Here is a 19,857-nt window from a genome sequence, read left to right as displayed (position 1 = left end):
TGAAATAGAGTGACAAAGTCACGGGATAATGAAGACTGACTCGGGAAACGAGGGCTAGGGCTAGGGTAGTCTATAAGATAGACCATGAGGGAAATACATCCTCATTGTCATCTACACCTCCAAGAGATTAGAGTTCAGAGTGAAAATAGAGCAGTAGCAGTCAACAGCGATGGCTTTTGTTCATAGATTCGACTGCGTTCGCTGATTCTAGAGGCCAGCAGGGGCAGGAGAGCCAGTGAGTACCACAAAACTTCCTCGTACTTTGATGCATTTATTATTGTCATTAATGCATGCTAGGTAGAGTAATAAATGCACTTAGAATAGGGTCCAAAAAATGTCAAAAATGTCCAAGCGCGTCTGTGTTGGTGCCAGGTGCGTTTGTGCTTGTTAGGCGCGTCTATGTTTGTGCTAGGCGCGTCTATGCTAGAAAACACGTCTGTGCAAAATGCGGCCGCGTCTGTGCTGTGTAGGCACGTTTATGATAGGCAGGCATGTTTGTGTTGCCCAGGCATGTCTATGCAGAGCATAGGCACATCTGTGTGATTTAAGCGCGTCTTTGTAAAACAGGTGCGTTTATGCAGTCTGCAAGTGCGTTTATGTCAGGAAAGCACGTTTGTGTCCAAAAATGTGAATTTGTGTCTTCTAGGCTAAATCGATAGTTCTGTGATGAACATATGCTATCAATTGGATAAGCTAATTAGAGGATACACTCAAGAAGGTCCTCTAGGGAAGACTAGGATTGCAAATAGGGCTAGGATTGACAATTCTATGATAGAACATATGTTGCCAATTAGGACACTACTCAAGAGGATTCACTCAAGCAGAGGCCCTAGGATAGGATAGATCTAGGCACTTTGTGATGAACAGTGAGTACCAAGACATAGTACTTTGTGATGAATAGTGAGTACCAAAATATGAGCAGCACTTTGTGATGAATAGTGAGTGCAAATGTGAGGAGCACTTTGTGATGAACAGGGAGTGCAAAACATGTAGTACTTTGTGATGAACAAGGAGTACCACTAGGATAGAAGCAACACTTTGTGATGAACAGTGAGTGTCACTAGGATAGAAGCAACACTTTGTGATGAACAGTGAGTGTCACTAGGATAGAGTACCATATGCACTTAGATAAAAAAAGTAGCATTTTGTGATGAACAGTGAATGCCACTATGATTGACATGATTGATTTGCTTGACTGCAGGAGTATTTGCCTATGGTGGAGTCACGGGAGAGATTCCCATCGACTCAAAGGTTGCTACCTAAGCTAACCTTTGAGGACCGAGTGGCTATTGAGGCTATGGGTCTGAGACATATTCTATATGTGCCTGAGTTTTGAGTGAACATGGGACTGCTGACTGCACTGGCGAAGAGGTGGCACTCTGAGACTTACACCTTTCATTTACCGATGGGGGAGATGACAGTCACCCTCGAGGATGTATACAGGATTTTGAGGATACCAATCGATGGGGAGCTGATTCCCTATGATCGAGATGGAGACAAGGAGGCCCTGAGATGAGTGTTCTAGGACCCAGGACTGGAGATGAGGGCAGGGCATGTGGCATGGGATACCATGACACAGACAGGATTGGCACTACCAGCGGTGATAGGAGGAGCGATCAGTGGGTTCTTGTGTTCGGATAGAGTGACACGAGGGTTGGCTGTGGGCTGGGGGAGCACATTGGAGACACTGGTGACACAGTACACCAGATATTCCTAGGGACCATGTGTGCTGGCACACCTATATTATGAGCTGCATCAGTTTGTGTACCATGGGTCAGTGGGATTGGGCTGCGGGGTCACATTGTTACAGGTGTGGGCCTATGAGCATCTACCGGTGATGAGACTGATACACTTTAGGGGCAGAGGTCACGGACACAGTTTCATGCATTTGTATGACATGATCACCTCACAGCCATGGATTGGCAGGTTAGAGCATTGGCGGCGGGTTATTGATGACATTGATATGGTTATATGGAGGCCATACCCAGGATGTGAGCAGTGGGAGGATGATGCAGTAGAGCTACCCTACACCTTTCAAAGTAGGTATCTGATTGGGCAGATGCCCTATGTACTAGAGAGGTAGCTAGTTGATAGGGTGGGCAGGTAGTTCAACAAGATCTAGTGGATGCCACGGGGTTCAGGCATGTATGCACAGACTGTCAGGGATCAGGCGTAGTTTGGGTCATTACTATCATATGATCAAGCTATTACAAAGCTAGTAGAGATGATGCCCCTACCCTGGGACATGTGGCCAGAGATTGAGGATGCTAGCATGGATGCAGAGTACACAACATACTGGGCCGAGCATCCATTCCCACGCCTGACGGATCCAAGAGAGCTACTAGATGGAGATGGTGGTGGGGATGGGGATGATGATGGAGATGATGGTGGTAGAGGCTGACGGAGGAGGAGGGGGGCAGTTGGAGAGAGGAGGGTGGCACCGCGGCAGGAGGGTGGAGAGGACAGGCAGGCTCGGGTGGTGAGGGGTTGCGGTGGATTACCGCTACAGGTGCCAGCAGCACAGGGTCCCAGATAGGTGCAGGTATAGGGATAGGTATAGGGAGAGATACAGGGACAGGCACCAGTATAGGCATAGGGGCAGGCACCCATACAGGGGGAGCCACAGGCAGAGCCACGGGGGGCTGAGGCGGAGGAGGATGAGCTGACAGAGCTAAGGGAGATCTACCAAGGACAGGCAGATGAGATCTAGGACCTGGAGAGGGAGAGGGATAGACTTAGGAGGCAACTCAGAGATACTGAGCGGGAGTGGGACCAGGCCATTCAACGCTACACAGTGGCTGAGACAGCACTAAGGGCTGGGAGGTAGGCGGCAGAGGACACAGGGGCTGGATATGCCTATGTCCTGCAGGCAAGGGAGGAGATAGGCTACTAGCAGGATCTCTATTATGGTGCGGTGCCAACTGATCAGCGGGCGAGGAGCTTCCATAGACCATCGCAGATAGTGACAGCTATGGGAGGGAGCCGGAGGAGACAGGCATCTAGTGGTGGGGTTATGGGTCCTCCACCACCACCAGATAGAGGGGACAGGAGGGATGATCCTGGGGTGGGTCCTTTGGGAGCTCAAATTTCGTCAAGGCTAGGCGGCTCTGAGGGAGGGAGTTCATCATAGCCGTAGAGGGCTCCCCATGTATCAGTATTGTATCATTTTTGTATGATGATGTAGACACCTGCGGGTGATTGTAGCCATATGATTTTGACATCATTGTATCATGACACTTTTGATTTATATATATGAGATGATTCTTCTTTGCGGCAGCTATATGCATGTGTACCTATGTGATGCTTCTATGTGTTTCTATGATGTTTCTATGTGATGCTTAGGATATGGATGCAAATATGTACATGATGAAATGCAATATATTTTTTGTTCTTTTATGTTTTATATGTGTATGCAAATGTAAATGTGAATGTATGTAATGCAGATGAATATGATAATGCAAATGTAAATTGTGCTAACAGGTGTTGTGTGCAGGATGTGATGTAGTTGTGATATCTATATCTATGTATGAAATGTTTATATGTGGTAATGCAGGTGCAACTACATGAAATGCAAATGTTTTTGGTGTGTCATTATACTTAGTCATGTGATAGCAGGCTACGCGGACTCGAGAAGGACAATGGAGGTCAATCAAAAAGGGGAATGGAAGACAGAAGAGATGGAATTGAAAGAGCTTCTTGTGCGTTATCATCATTGACCTTATTATGGCAAGTAGGTTATGACAATAAAGGCATATGTTCGACCCAAAAAGTCATTGTACCTATTTGCATGGAGATAAGACAGTTGCAAACAAGGAATGCCCCAGTTCATACTAGACTCACAGTGTCCTCATATCCTTGGACAAGTCATAGCATTACTAAGAGACAATCCACAGACAACAAAAGAAAAATAGGTGACGATATCCCATCCTCACCTTTCTAGTCAAAGACATCCTGGAGATAAAATCTCTAGTCAGAGACATCCCGGAAAAGCTAAAAGACATGTCACCAAAAGATAAAATCAAAATAAAACCCAGACTCAATACCAACATCCACTGTAGTCCTCAAGTTTAGTGTCTCTTGTCACTTGTATAAGTCTTATTTGATTGTGGTCACAATGTTTACTTTCACAGAAAGGATAGATAGCACTGAACCATAATGTTGTATGAGTCTGTTGAAAGATATGATTTGTTGAAGCCCATTGTTGTTGTTGTGTCTCATCTGAAACTGACTGAATCCATGAAACTGATACTTTATTGCGAAGAAGACGGAACTTTATTCCGGATCTGCGATGTAAATGTTGCTTTATTGTGGATTGTGTGCGGATAGACTGAAGGAAGCTAAAAGAAACTGTACTCCTCGAAAATGTGATGTTCTCAGTTCCACACCCATCACTAGATGTAGGATTTTCCTTAGCCATAGATAGGATCTGATTTATTATGGATGGAAAGGGTGAAAAGGAAGGTTATTATGGATGATGAACCAATCTTAAGTAGATCAATAACAAGCCATGATGGGAATGGGTAAGTTTGTTATGAATGATAGATTGTGAGTGTATGCAAAGTGAAAGGATGAAAGTGAATCCTAAAGGAGAGAGGAGCAATGTCTCTACACATGGCGCTAGTGACCCATTTTTCACCATGGTACTTGCCCAGGGCACCACCGAAGTGGTTTTCACTGTTGGATGAAATTATTTCTCTTTACTTTTTTCGATTTTTCAATGTTTTTTTGTGTCACAAGGCGCTTGTTTGCCAAGTTTTCACCAAGTAACGATTTTTTTTGTTTTACAATTTTTTTGTATTTTTAAATTTTTTGATTTTTTGTATTTTTTGTATTTTTTGAATTTTTTGAATTTTTTGAATTTTTTTGTATTTTTTGAATTAGGATACTCTGAAGAGCTATGTGTAAAACCTGTGAAGGTACATGCTATTGATAGGATCCTCCAAAGGTTCACCTTCTATAGTTGAGAGTTGATATGCACCAGATCCATATGTTGTTGTAATGATATAAGGACCGAGCCAATTTGGTTCGAACTTGCCCTTCTTCTCTCTATCTTGCTGATTTTTGGGGTTTTCTCTGAGAACCAAATCACCTACCTCAAATGTGCGAGGCTTGACCTTGTGATTGTAGCTGCGACTCATTCGTTGTTGATAAGCTTTGAGGTGATTAAAAGTAGTTTGTCTTCGTTCATCCAATAGTTCAAGTTCTTGTAAGCGAGAGACCCTATAGTCTTCATCACTGATAATGTTTTGCAAAGAGACTTGTAAAGAGGGTAGCTCGACCTCGATAGGCAAAATGGCTTCAGTGTCATAGACAAGTGAATAGGGTGTAGCTCCTATAGGTGTGCGGACACTTGTGTGGTATGCCCAAAGTGCAGGATTAAGTTGGCTATGCCAATTACGGCCAGCGTCGTCGACTGTCATTTTTAGGATTTTAAGTATTGTCTTATTAGATGCCTCAGCTTGACCGTTGCCTTAGGGGTAATATGGTGTGGAGAAACGATGGGAAATATGGAAGCAATCACAAAGTTCATGAACATCCTAATTTTTGAAGGGACGCTCGTTATTAGTGATAATGGAAACAGGAATACCATATCGACAAATGATATAGTTGAGGATGAATGTAGCAATTTGTTTTCCAGTGACTTGTGTGAGAGGCACGACTTCAATCCATTTTGTGAAATACTCTATGGCAGTGATAATGAATTTATGACCATTGGAAGAAGGAGGGTGAATCTTGCCTATGAGATCGAGTCCCCACTGACAAAAGGGCCAAGGAGACGCAATTGGTTGAAGTTCTTGCGCTGGCGCATGGATGAGGTCTCCATGAATTTAACATTGTTTACATTTCTTGACAAACTGATATGAGTCTTTTTCCATATTGGGCCAGTAATATCCAGTCCTGATGAGTTTCTTGGCTAAGGTAGGACCACTAGCATATGGACCACATATCCCTTCATGTACTTCACGTAACGCAATCTGAGCTTCGTCACTTTCTAAACATCTAAGAAGAGTGCCATCTAGACCTCACCAGTATAGGATATCAACTAAAATGGCATATCGAGAGGATTGGCGAATGAAAGTGCGATGTTGGTTATTTGATAGATCAGGACGTAGAGTATTGTCACGAAGGTATGTAAAAATGGAACCATATGACTGGGACTCGGGACCGGCAACACATAGCATCTCAGTAGGAATGATTTCATATGAAGGAACCAAAAGGTTATCCACCAAGAACTCATAGTGGGTCTCATTTGGAGGTAGATTGATCAGTGAAGCAATTGTAGCCATGGCATCTATGGCTCGATTCTACTCTCTTGTTATCTACTCAAAGTCTATCTTTGTGAAGTGTTGTTTCAGGTCATCCACCATTTGTTTGTAAGGCATTAATTTTTTATCTTTTGTTTGGTAATCATCAGTTGCTTGACGGATTACAAGTTGAGAGTCCCCAAAAACACGAAGTTCCTGGATCTTCCACTGAACTGAAATCTGTAATCCAGTTGTTAATGCCTCATATTCTGCTATATTGTTAGTGCAAGGAAATGATAAGTGGTATGATTTTGGTATAGAATCCCCTTGAGGAGTTAAAAAGAGGATGCCAGCTCCTGCCCCATGCTATGTGTATGAGCCGTCGAAGTACAGTTGCCATGGCTTTGCATGTGACATTGTTAAAATGGATTCATCTGGAAATTCTAAACTTAGAGGAACATCATCTATCATGGGGGCATCTGCTAATTGATCTATGATGGCTTGTCCTTTTATTGCTTTTCTATCCACATACTCGATGTCGAATTCACTCAAGATCATTACCCATTTGGCTAGTTGCCCAGTAAGTGTTGCTTTATTGAGAAGGTATTTCAATGGATCGATTCTTGCAACCAACTTAGTCTTATGAGTGAGCATGTAATGTCATAATTTCTGTGAAGCAAAGACCACAACGAGACATGCACACTCAATTGGTGTTTAGTTTAACTCATATCCCACCAATGTGGGACTGATATAGTATACTGCTTTTTCTTTGCCCTCGGCAATTTGTTGTGCTAAGAGTGCCCCCAGTGTTGTTGGAGTAGCTGATATGTATAGTAACAGAGGCTGATCTGGAACTGGTGGCTTCAAAAGATCATCTTTGAGTGTCTAGAAAGCCTATTGACAGTTATCATCTCATTTGAATTTGATATTTTTATGTAGCAGATGCTGAAAAGGATTACACTTATCTGCAAGTTGCGCTATGAATCTTCGTATGGACTGGAGTCTCCCTTGTAAAGACCAAAGTTGACTGATATTTCTTGGTGGTTGCAACTCTAGGATGGCCTTGACTTTTCCTGGATTAGCTTTGATTCCTCTTTTTGATACAATGAATCCTAGGAGCTTCGAAGGTTACTCCAAAGACAAATTTCTTGGGGTTTAATCTTACTTTGTATTTTTCCAACCAATCAAAGATGACTGAAAGTATGTCCAAATGTGTATTTCTGTCTATTGATTTGTCCAAGAGGTCGTTGACATAATCTTCCACAGTTACATGCATGAGATCATGAAAGATAGTAGTCATGGCTCTTTGATATGTAGCACCTGCATTTTTTAGCCTGAAGGGCATGACATTCCAGCAGAAGGTTCCCCAAGGACAAGTGAATGATGTTTTATGTTGATCCTCGGATGCAATCTTTATTTGATTATAACCAGAGAATCCATCCATCAATGATAACATTTCATGACCTGCTGTGAGATCGACAATCAAGTCAATATTTGGTAATGGGAAGTCATCCTTAGGACAAGCTTTGTTGATGTCTCTGAAATCTGTACATATTCTGATGTTGTGATCTGGTTTACTGATAGGCACTAAGTTGGAGATCCATTCAGGATAATCAATTGGGCGTATGAATCTGACGTCCAATAATTTCTCAAGCTCTGCTTTGACCAATAATGCGACTTGTGGATGCATCTTTCTTAATTTCTGTTTCACTGGTTTTGCCCCCGGTTTAACTGTCAAATGATGCATTACCAAATCCGGATCTAATCCAGGCATATCAGCGTATGACCATGCAAAGTTGATTTGTCATTCTTTGAAGAAACTTATGAGTTTTGACCTTTCTGACTCCATCAAAGATTGGGCTAGGAATATGTTGTGTGGAACTTCTTCTGTACCAATGTTTGTTTTTATAGTCTCCTCTACCAACATGGATGACTTTTCCTCATATGATGCTGGGAGGATGTTGAGCCTTCCATCTTTGGGTGCCTCAGAGAGGTTTTCGCCCTCAGATACGACCTTTCTTTTTACCTTTTTGGGGTCAGACAGCGCCACAATGTGGTTTTCACCATAAGACCCTTGGTTTGTTCTTATTTTCACATTTTTGTGACTGGAAGGTCCGACGCCCTCACCAAAATATGCCACTCTATTGAGTTCTATAGTGTATCCCGCTTTATGGTCCCTAGGGGGAAGATCATCTCGTATGCCAAGATAGTCAAAAAAGCTTCATCATTTTGGAATGTGTCAAACTGTGCAGGTCCTTCATGATCCCAGTCAATGAGTTGGTGGTGAACAAGGGGAAGGCCTTTAATGTCTTCAAAGTTAGCAGGGCTAAGAGTGAAGATGCAGTTATATTCGGGTATGTCAAGGTAATTATCGAGGTCATCGATGGCACTCTCCTCATCAGTCTCAATCATGAATGAATCCAAATTATCATCACTAGTAGTGCATTCTGGGACAGGTGTTCTCATCCTATGTGATTTCAACCTAGAACCTTGAGACAAGGACTGTGTGGAATCCTCATGGGTTGTTTCTTGACCAACTTTGAATCTTTTATAAAATTCCTCTTCTTCTGTGGGTTCATCTGGCTCTCTAAATGTCTCGGTGAGCTCGTAGTCACTGGAGGATTTGTCTGAACCGCATTCCCATTCATTGGAGTCTGTGGAATAGCGATCCTCTTGTTGAATTTTGGCAGCTTTGATTCGTAAGGCTTCTTCTGTCCTTTGAGTGTGGACCTTGGAAGTCAGGAAACCAAGTCCTTTCGAGCATTCCTTTTTGAATGTCAATTCAGGTTGTAAAGGTTCAATGATGCCTTCCTTTCATAACCCAAGAGGGCTTTTTCCATCATACCCAAATTTTTGTAGGATCTTGAAGCCTTTGCCATATTTCTCACATGGTAGATTGATGTGATCTTGTATATCATCTTCAATGTCTTTGTAAAGCATTTTCTATAAGTCTTCCTCTTCCAGTTCGCCCCATCTTTGAAAGGTACTAGGGTCCCATTTGAGTACAATGATGGATACTTGCTTGTTAGGATGTGGTCTTCCATATTCTTTTGGTGAACTCATGACTTGTTGTAAGTACATGGTCTGATTTAAAGTGTATTCCCCCATGCCCTTGTCCTGAAATTTGCCTTTAAGCTCACCTTGTTTTGATGTCGAAGGTTTTAATGACTTAGGTTCAATGTATGCCAAAGAAGGAACACGCAATTACTGGGAATGATGGTCTTAGTTTTTGATCTCAGGTTATTGCAATATATGAATGGATTAGGATCACCATTAACTGTTATCTCAACTCCATTGTGAGGAAACTTAATGCATTGGTGATATGTAGACGGGACTGCCCTCATTTCATGAATCCAAGGATGTCCTAGCAATATGTTGTATGTGAGATCTAGGTCTAGGACTTGACAAACCACATCCTTCATAACCGGCCCAACTCTGAGAGGCAAGGTGATTGTGCCTTTGGATTAATTCTCTTCATCATCATATGCCTTGATGGTGATTTTGTTTGTAGAATTCACAACTTTATCAGAATATCCCAATTGTTTAATTGTGCTCAATGTACAAATGTTTAGACCAGTTCCTCCGTCTATCAGGACTCGTTTTATTCGGTGTTTGTGTATGAAGGCTTCAATGTGTAGTGGTGCATTATGTGGTTGTCTCACAGAGGCATCATCGGCTTCTGTGAATGTAAGGGAGTGTGGAATGGAAAGGTATCCCACCATGGCTTGAAACTGGTCCATGTTCAGATCAGTAGGGATGGCAGTGTCTCTCAAGATTTTGTCAAGAATAGCTTTATGTGCAGGGGATATGCGTAAGAGCTCAAGGATGGAGATGAGTGCGGGTGTCTTCCCTAACTGCTCTACAAGGTCGTACTTAGGCTTGGTTGATGAAGATGCGGTGTTTTTGGCTGGAGCACCTTGTAAAGTGAATTTACCTTGGTGAGTTGTAACATTACATTCAGAGGTTGGTTCGGAAGAAGATCCAACACCTTTTAGGACAATCTTGGGTCTCCGGGTAGAATTCTCAGAGTTTTTGTCCTTTATGATAATGGTAGAGACATAATTGTCCATTGAAATGTGATTGATAGTTGAATCATAGTTATAGGTTGCTTTGGTATAGTTGGTTTGGTCATCTGTGGCTTTAGCTTTTCCCTTGTCATGCTTTGGGAATGGTTCCTTAAACATCTCATGTTCTTGATTGGATGAGTGTCCCTCAATCTCAATGTCACCTCTATCAATGAGATCTTGTATGATGTTCTTTAGTCAATGACAATTTCCTATCTTATGACCCTTTCTCATATGAAATTCACAATACTCATCATCATTCCACTAATTTGGTTTGACCTTTGGCTCATATGGAGGAAAATATGGAATAGTGATTACCTTGTTTGCCACTAGCTTTTTGAAAACTGACTCAAGTGGTTCTCCCAATGGAGTGTACTTCCTTTGTGATTTAGAAGTTGTTTGAGTATTCACCTGATTTGATCTGGAAAAAACAAATTTGGGTCGCACTGGATTGGCATCAACAACACCATCATTGACTATGTTCTTGTTTTTATTCCAAAATCTTGGCTTATCTTTTCCTTTAAAGTCATCTTTGTTTTCCTTGAATATCTTAATGACTCCTTGTTCAATTAGGACCTTTTTTGTCACTAATCTTTTTTCAATGACATCCTTGAAGGTGGTCAAACAAGCTTTCCTTAGGTCATAACCAATGTCTTTGTTAACATTTTGGGTGAACATTTCTACCATTTTTTTTTGTGGAATTTCACAAGAGCATCTGTTGGCTAGATTTCTCCATCTTTGTAAAAATGATGAAAAAGATTCTCCATCCTTTTGCTTGGTGTTTCACAAGGTAGTGACTGATATGTCTCTCTCTATGTTTTATGAGAAATGTTGTATAAATGCCTCTGCTAAGTCACCCCATGACTTAATTCCAAGTGGAAGTTGGGAGAACCATTCCATAGCTTGATCTCCTAAACTTTGTGGGAATAATCTCATCAAATATGTCTCTTCTGCTGCTACCTCAATGCAAGCTATGAAAAATAGTCTTATGTGTGCCTTAGGATCCCCTTTTCCTCTATACTTATCAAATTTAGGTGTCACAAAATGTGTAGGAAATGGAGGCATTGGAATGCTCCTATCAAATGGATAAGGACATATGTCTCTCATTGTGTATGTTGGCTTCGGTGTATTTATGTCCTCCATTTTCTTTTGTAAGTCCCTGATTTGTTGCTCCAAATTGTTCTTAGGTGGAGATCGACTTCTTGGACCATACCCCATGCTTGAGGCACCAATTGGAGGAGAAGCATGTTGCATATATGGATGATATTGATCATACACATGTTCATATGGAGGAGGTCTATAGTGATGTTGCATATATGGACCACTTGGTATAGATTCATGTTGAGGAATGCCATATCTATTTTGTCCATGTATACCATACTCTACAGGCATGTCATGTTTTAATGTGTTGCCCCCAAATTTGACACGGGGTTTCCTTGTGTCCAAATTTTGAGCATGCCTTTGAATATCCAATTGCTTTGGTGGTTGATCCTTAGCATTGGTATGTGATTGAGCATATCTTTCTGCATAAGACTTCCATAATGGTATGCGAAGGTGAGTATCATATGCTTGACCATGTGTATGTGGGACCTCTGGTTTTTGAAACAAAGATGATGGTGATTCAGGTACCATATGTGGTCCTCTATTGCCTCCACTATTAGGTCTCCTTTGATCCATGTTGGAGTGAGTTTGTTGCAAAGGTCTATGTTCCATTATTTGAAACATGTCAAAATCATGAGGTATCTTTGCTCCACTTTGTGCCATCATTTGTAAGAAATATTGTCTATCCCTCCTCATTATTTCCTCAATCAATCGATTGAAACAGGGATCCATAATGGATTCTTCCACATCTACTGAATGTACTGAAAAGTTGTCCATATCATCATTGTGTGTATCATTGTTGTTTGTAGTGTCCATGTTCTCAACATTTGGAATGTTTCTATAGGCATCCATGTCAGGTAATGTGTTATGATCAGTATTGAAAAAGACATCATTGTCATACTCATAGACACTCATGTTTGTGGACTCTTGAGCCTCTTTAGTTTCTCTCCTAGATTTTTGAAGACGGGTTTCAACCATGAACTAGGTATTGACCAAGATGTGTGAGACTAGATGAAAATGGAAAGAGTATGGAAGACCAAGAGTTGGATGAAATGTAAATGAATCTGAGGTGTACTTGCAATGTCCAAAGTGTAAGACCAAGTATGTATGTAGTAGAGTAGGTGTGACTTCCAAAGAGAGGATAGTTTCTCTTGATGAGGTAAGTTGACCTTGACTCTAAGTAAGACCAAATGAGACCCAAAGGTGATAGACCTTGATGAGGGACCACTTAGCAAAGTGTTGTTGTATGTAGTATGTTGACAAAGTATGATGAGGACAAGCGACTTTTTGACTCAAGTTTAGACAAATGTGAATGTAATGTAAGGTGTAAAGCAATGATGGACTTTGTGAGACCCAAAGACATGTTGAATGCTAAATAAAACCTTGGAGAAATAACCTAGGAAGCTCAAAAATTCTGAAACTGACTATGTTTGTTTGCTGGACTGTACAAGTTTTTCAATTTTGAACACAGACGTGCCTATATACTACACAGACGTGATTTCCTGACATAGACGTGGTTCTATTTAACACGGACGTGACTTCCTGAGATTTTTGTAAAACAATTTGTTGATTCTGGAAACACAAACGCGTTTCTGCCCTTCACAGACACGGTTATACAACACAGACGCTATTATGTCAGACACAGACACGTTTCTGCAAAATTTGTGCAATTTTTTCCAATCTGTGAAGTCATTTTTGTTGTGACCAAATCTGACTGTTTGACTATTTTTCATGACAAGAGGAGACAGTGTTGATGAAGACCCAATGTTTGCAAGTGTCTAGACTCAAAATGACTCCAAGAAAAGTGTGTTGTTTGATGTAAAATTGTTTTGCATACACTTGAAGACACAAAAGACACCATGTTTTTCTGTTTGGTCTTGAATGTTTGAATGTTTAAAATAAGTCAAGCACAATTCTTATGGCTGGCCAAGACAATAGTTGTTGATCCCACATGGGGTTTTACCCCTGAGGCTACGCTATTCAGAGCGGATACTTAGATGCTTGGCCTCACTAGCTCCACCCTCAGCACTCACTTCTCAGGTCAGCCAAGCATCAGTCCCCATGAAAACTCCCCGTGGTGAACTTCGTATCTCTACTAAGAACCGTATGTGTGTGGGCCACTACTAGAGGTTTGACCTCCTGCCCCAACAAATAGAAGGATTTGGGCTTCTAAAACAAAAAGGTGCTAGTAAGGGCATCCGCTCGTGTGGCCATACATGCGACACTTTCAGCTCTGTAAATACAGAAGGCTCCCAGCCGATAGGGGTTACGCCCTACAAATGATCAAATAAATTTGATCAAATGGGTTTATGGGGAGACATAGTGTCGGTATGAACTAATCAGCACATGTTATTCATAGTTTTCACCATGAATACAATTATTTATAGTGGTTCGGAAGAGGTGGGTTTTCCTCGCTACCACTTGGGTCGTTCTCTTCTCACTAGTAGTCCTAATGACCACACGGGAAGATAGGCCCTCTAAAGATTAAACAAAAAGAGCCTATTGCTCAAGACACAATAGACAATGATTCAATTTTAGTGCACCAATTGAAGTGTTTGCTAGCCTATGAAAACAAAGCACACAATAAAAATCCAAAAAACCTTTGCCAAGGACCTGCATCAAAGAGTTGTTGGTAGTTTGGATTGTTTCAAATAATCACCCCTTCCTGCAAGCACACAAGTTAGGTAAATTTTAAATCCAAAAGACTTTGTGAAAATAGGGGCCTTCAACCAAATGATTTTGCTTTCAAGACAAGCTGCACCAATTTCGTCAGCTAGATCTAAAAATGTTAGCTCAAAATAAACTGGATCTGAAATATTGAATGACCAAAAACTGAATCAATAAACTCAAAAAATGAAATCAATGAACACAGACGTGGTTACCTTCTACACAGACATGACTCCTTGATGCAGATGCGCTTCTGTGAGACACAGATGTGGCTCCAGAACCCAGACGCGACTTCTAGAAACAGACGCGTCTAAAAACACTGCAGAGGCAACTGAGCACCACAGATGCGGTTTTCGGAATCTGCAAAATAAAATACTATCGAGGACATAGACGCAATTCCAGATGTCAGAGATGCGGCAGAAAAATAAAAAATGCAATCTGAAAATACGCAGACCTAAAAATATCAAAATACTGTCAAAAATGCTAGATCTGCAAATTCAAAACACAAAATCTGCAACAAGGATGTTAAATGCGAAAGGGACAAGAGTCCCACCGGGCATGCCAAAATGTATATGGTGAAAATGGATAACAATAATGACGATATTGAAAGGCTAAATGAATTCAACCACAAAACCCTAGCCTAACAACAACAATGATCCACCATAACATATGAAGATTACCTAAGACAATGCAAATAAAAAAAAATCACAAAAATTATACCATCACATGGCCAATAGGGTTTGGATCTCCATTCTTCCTATCTCCATTGATCTTGCTTGATATATTTGCTCTCAGATTTTATGTGCCCAAGAGCTCAACGAAGAATAGAATGTGGTTGCAAGTAGGATCACATATGCCAAGTAGTCAATTGATCAAGTGGTTAGTTAGGGTTTGATAATGAAGGAAGCATCTCCTTATATAGAAGACACTATATGAAATGGAGGGATAAGATTGAGAGGTGTAAAAGGAGGTCGGCTATGATTAGAGGGTAGGTAAAAGAAATAATAAAATAATGAAAGAGGTAGTTAGTGTATGAATTAAGAGATGAATGACATGTGTCATGGGTAGAAAAGGTTAATGAATTAATTAAATAAATAAAGATTTATTTAATTAATAGAAGAAGTGGGATCAATTAAATAAATAAGATATTTATTTAATTGAGGAAAAGGATAATTTAAATAAATAAATGTATTTATTTAAATAAGAAATAAGGCTAGAAGAGGATAAATGAATTAATTAAATAAATAAAGATTTATTTAATTAATAGAAAAATTAAGCTAAAGTAATTAAATAAATAAAATATTTATTTAATTAGACTGGACAATTTTAGGTGTCTACAATATTTAATTAAATTTAAAACGTTTCAATTCCAGGCGATGTTCTCCCGAATGTGTTCACTTCCCACATTCGGGCCGAAATCCACCCTAAGCCATTGATCTTTGCTCATCCAACGGACGATGGTACCTATTGTTAGTTGTCATGGGTCCCATCACTTCTACCAGTTTTCAGGCACGTCACCATACTCGTGTCACTTTGCCGGTTTGATTTTTAGTCAATTTAATCATTTTAAACCTCCGCCCGAAAAAAAGCTTTATAGACTTAATTCTATTTAATTACATTTAAAATGTCCAATTCCAGGCGAAGTTCTCCCAAATGTGTTCACTTCCCACATTCGAGCCGAAATCCACCCTAGTCATTGATCTTTGTTCATCCAACGGTCGCGGGTCGATGGTACCTGTTTTAAGATGTAGTGGGTCCCACGACTTCTGCCATTTTTCTGGCACGTCACCTACTCGTGTCACTTTTTCGGTTTGATTTTTAGTCTATTTAATCATTTTAAAATTTTGCCCAAAAAAGAGATTTTTAGAATTAATTATATTTAGTTAAATTTAAAATGTCCAATTCCAGGCGAAGTTCTCAGAAAGGTGTTCGCTTCCCACATTTGGGCTGAAATCCACCCTAGCCATTGATCTTTGTTCATCCAACGGTCGATGGTACCTATTTTAAGATGTAGTGGGTCCCACGACTTCTACCATTTTTCTGGCATGTCACCATACTCGTGTCACTTTTCCGGTTTGATTTTTAGTGTATTTAATCATTTTAAAATTCCACCCGAAAAAGAGATTTTTAGAATTAATTATATTTAATTAAATTTAAAATGTCCAATTCTGGGCGAAGTTCTCAAAAAGGTGTTCGCTTCCCACATTCGGGCCGAAATCCACCCTAGTCGTTGATCTTTGTTCATCCAATGGTCGATGGTACCTATTTTTTGATGAAGTGGGTCCCACGACTTCTGCCATTTTTTCTGGCACGTCACCATACTCGTGTTACTTTTCTGGTCTATTTTTAAAGTCTACTAAATCATTTTAAAATTCCACCTGAAAAAGAGATTTATAGTCTATAGAGTCATAGACTATAAGTATAGACTTTCACTTAATTCTATTTAATTAAATTTAAAATGTTCAATTCCGGGCATTGGGCAATAGTTTGAGATAACTATTAAAAATAATGTTAATATTATTTGTAAAAATTTTAAATTCAAAAATAGTATTAAACATGAAACTTAGTTTCTAGAATAAAACAAATAACTAAATAAAAATATAAATTTTGATATGCAATTTGAAAGGTAAAAGTTTAATATTAAAAAGAAAACATTCAATATTAAATCTAAAATATTAATTTAACGTTTAACAAAATTCTTTGAAAATATGTTTACGATATATTATTTTCAAAAATAGTTTAAAAATATATATAAAATTTCAACATAAATTTAGTCTATTAATTTAAAAAAATGTGCAACTGCAGTCCTCAACCTGTTAAGGTGAGAAAATTTGGAAAGTACAAATGCCAAGGTGGCGATTAATTGTTGCACAAGGAGTTGTCTGCGGCATGCCGCACAAAAGGAGGAAGGGGAGGATGGAAGGAAATCTTTTTCCTGATCTCATGGCATTAATGTCTTATTGTGCACATTCATTACCCAGCCTATAAGAGTTAAGACGAAGGCAGATTTTTTTACCTTTTCATCTGTGTACCACTTTTTACTTTGAAGCAGCTGCAAGTGCAGAATAAATCTGTAGTTCGTAGTTCATAGAATCATACCTTCTGTAAGACAATGGAGGCCAATTTCACACTTCGAATAGACAAGAAGTTGGTGCCCTTTTTGGGCAAAGTATCTGATAAATGAATGCAAGGACTATTTAGGTTTAAGGAGGAGAAGTTGTAGGCGGCAGCTCGACTGATGCTTGCGGAGGAGGTGGCACATATCAGTCACCGGTATCAAACTAACATGGAGGTTTACTCTCTGATTATGGCATGGGACTCTAAATTTGAACTAGAGCTGGAAAAGGTAAAACTCACATTGTTCAAATTTATTGATGGGGAGTTTTTGATTAACCTGGATTCAATCTCGGAGTGGGTGGTGCCAAGAGTTGGCATTCGAATTATGGAAGGGGACGACCAGGAGGAATTGCTTCCTTTTATTCATGCTTCCTTTTACTTCTCTTTACTAGTTGAAATAAATTTTTCGCTGTCGCACTCTCCTTCATTTTAGCAACAGATAGTAGATGAGGTTGGCGGGTATGATTCTCTATAGTATAAACATGCATGCATACCCATGAAGTATTGTCTACTGTCGTAACTTCGTCTACAGAAAATGCAATGAAGTTTGACTCCCTTATTTTTTCCTGTACATCTTCTATTTCAACCTCAGCAAGACAACTTGCCCATTCCCATCCACTGTTTACTAACCAATGTCTATTAGGATAGTTAGGAACTTTCAAAAAGTGTAATAAACCACTAGTTGATGGGAAATCTATCATAGCATGCCCTCTGCTCAAAATATGAAAAACAATGCTTAACTGAAAAACTTTTCCCAATTGTTCTATTTGCATTGCTTTTCCAAAAATAGCTTCAAAAGAACATTTAACTTCAGCAGGCTTCGTCTGTAATTTCTCATCAAAATAATACTCTTTGGCATTCCTCACATGCTTACATTCATCCTTTGTTTTCCATCTTATCACTGATTTTTCAACCCCGTCTATCATTTGTTTTTCATAAACATTACCCATATGCTTTTCTATGGTGTCAAATTTTAGCTGCAACCTAATTTCCTTCTTATTTTTCCAAGTGCAAATCTTACACCTACATTCTATTGGAGGCTCGCCTTCAATTGGATTGTCCACTGGTTCAATGAATGGATACTTTGATACCCAATTAATTTGAAAATTCCTGACTGACATATCCCACTCCCGATCCTTTTTTGATTGTGGTTCACCATTTTTTGATATGGCTTTTCTTTTCCCCTTCCGTGCATTATCATCAATGGAATTATCACCCAAGTCGATTATATCATTCTGGCTAACTTGGGTATCTAACGGATAATCTTCTTCAAGATCATCCTAATCTGAGATATTAGGTTCACTGCCATCTTCAACATGCAGTGCAAGTGGTGAATTTTGTACTTGTACTTGTGATGATGTACCTTCCTGATTTTCACTAGTACCACAATCTTTTCCAATGCCAAAGTATGAAGACAACATTCTGCTTTTTGTTGGCCTCTCCTAGCCTTCCCCACATTCAAGTTTCCTACCCCTCTTCCTATTTGACATCTTGAATGAAATAAAGGCTACCAAAAAAATATCAATTTGCTAAAGAAGCAATAATAGACTATAATGTATAATATACCAGTTCAAAAATATGATCGCTCACCTTTAGGCTTTAGGTAACTAGCAGTCGCCAATACAGTCAACAACAATGATTTTCCTTGGTCTGAAACTTCGCTATTGATCAGAATTCGGAGCCTAGAACCCACCAAATTGTGTTGAGATAGATCGGATCTTTGCATGTATTTATACCAATCCTTATATGGCGAATTCCACGGGAATTTACCAGTATACAAATATTTGGCGAATCCCGTGTAATTATAACATGACTTATGTAATTTTCGAGGCGATTATGGGTCATCCAAATACAACTTATGTAATTTTTGAGGCAATTATAGGTCGTCCAAATACGACTTACGTAATTTTCGAGGCGATTATAGGTCATCCAAATAATAGGCGAATAGCGAATACAATATAGTTGGCGAAAGTTGGGGTGACTGGAGACACGCGTCGGCAAGATGTCAGGTGAATTGGGTCCCCCTAGATAACAAACCTTCACATGCCTATAGGCGAATTAAGGTCATCTATTAAGGCAACCTCATAGAGTGTAGGCGAAATAATTAAATTTACCGTGTGTCCACCATATATTGTATTGGTGAAATCATCACATAGAAACATTTAATTGCATAAAATATATGGTGATCGGGCCCTGACGTTGATGGAAATTGATAATGTTCTGGTGACATGGCCACCCCCAGATGGTACAAAATATTCGCCATTTCCAACAGGTCCGACGTGAAAAATTCACCATTGGCGAATATTCACCCCTAAAGTAAATGCTGAAAATCAATGGTAAATTCTGCACACGCCTATGACAATGTAGTAAATGTCATCATTGTTAAGGATAAAATACCCTCAGAAACAGTGCATGTCATTACTCGGAGTAAGGCTAATGTAACATTCCTAGGTGTAACAAATGAGACAACCTCTACCTTGAGGCAGCATAACTTAGTAGATCAATTGAAGAAAACACGCACAAAAACATCAATCCTAGAGCTCTTAAGAATCTCACCTATGCATAAGGAGATATTGGAAAAGGCTCTAGTGGAAACAATAGTCTCTAAGGACTTGGATGTTAATCAATTTCAAAACATGGTGGGACATCTCATAGCCCCTCAT

The sequence above is a fragment of the Cryptomeria japonica genome, chromosome 2 (assembly GCF_030272615.1).
Source record: "Cryptomeria japonica chromosome 2, Sugi_1.0, whole genome shotgun sequence".
Classification (NCBI taxonomy): domain Eukaryota; kingdom Viridiplantae; phylum Streptophyta; class Pinopsida; order Cupressales; family Cupressaceae; genus Cryptomeria; species Cryptomeria japonica.
The sequence above is the reverse complement of the archived record's forward strand: the minus strand, read 5'-3'. Positions refer to the sequence as shown.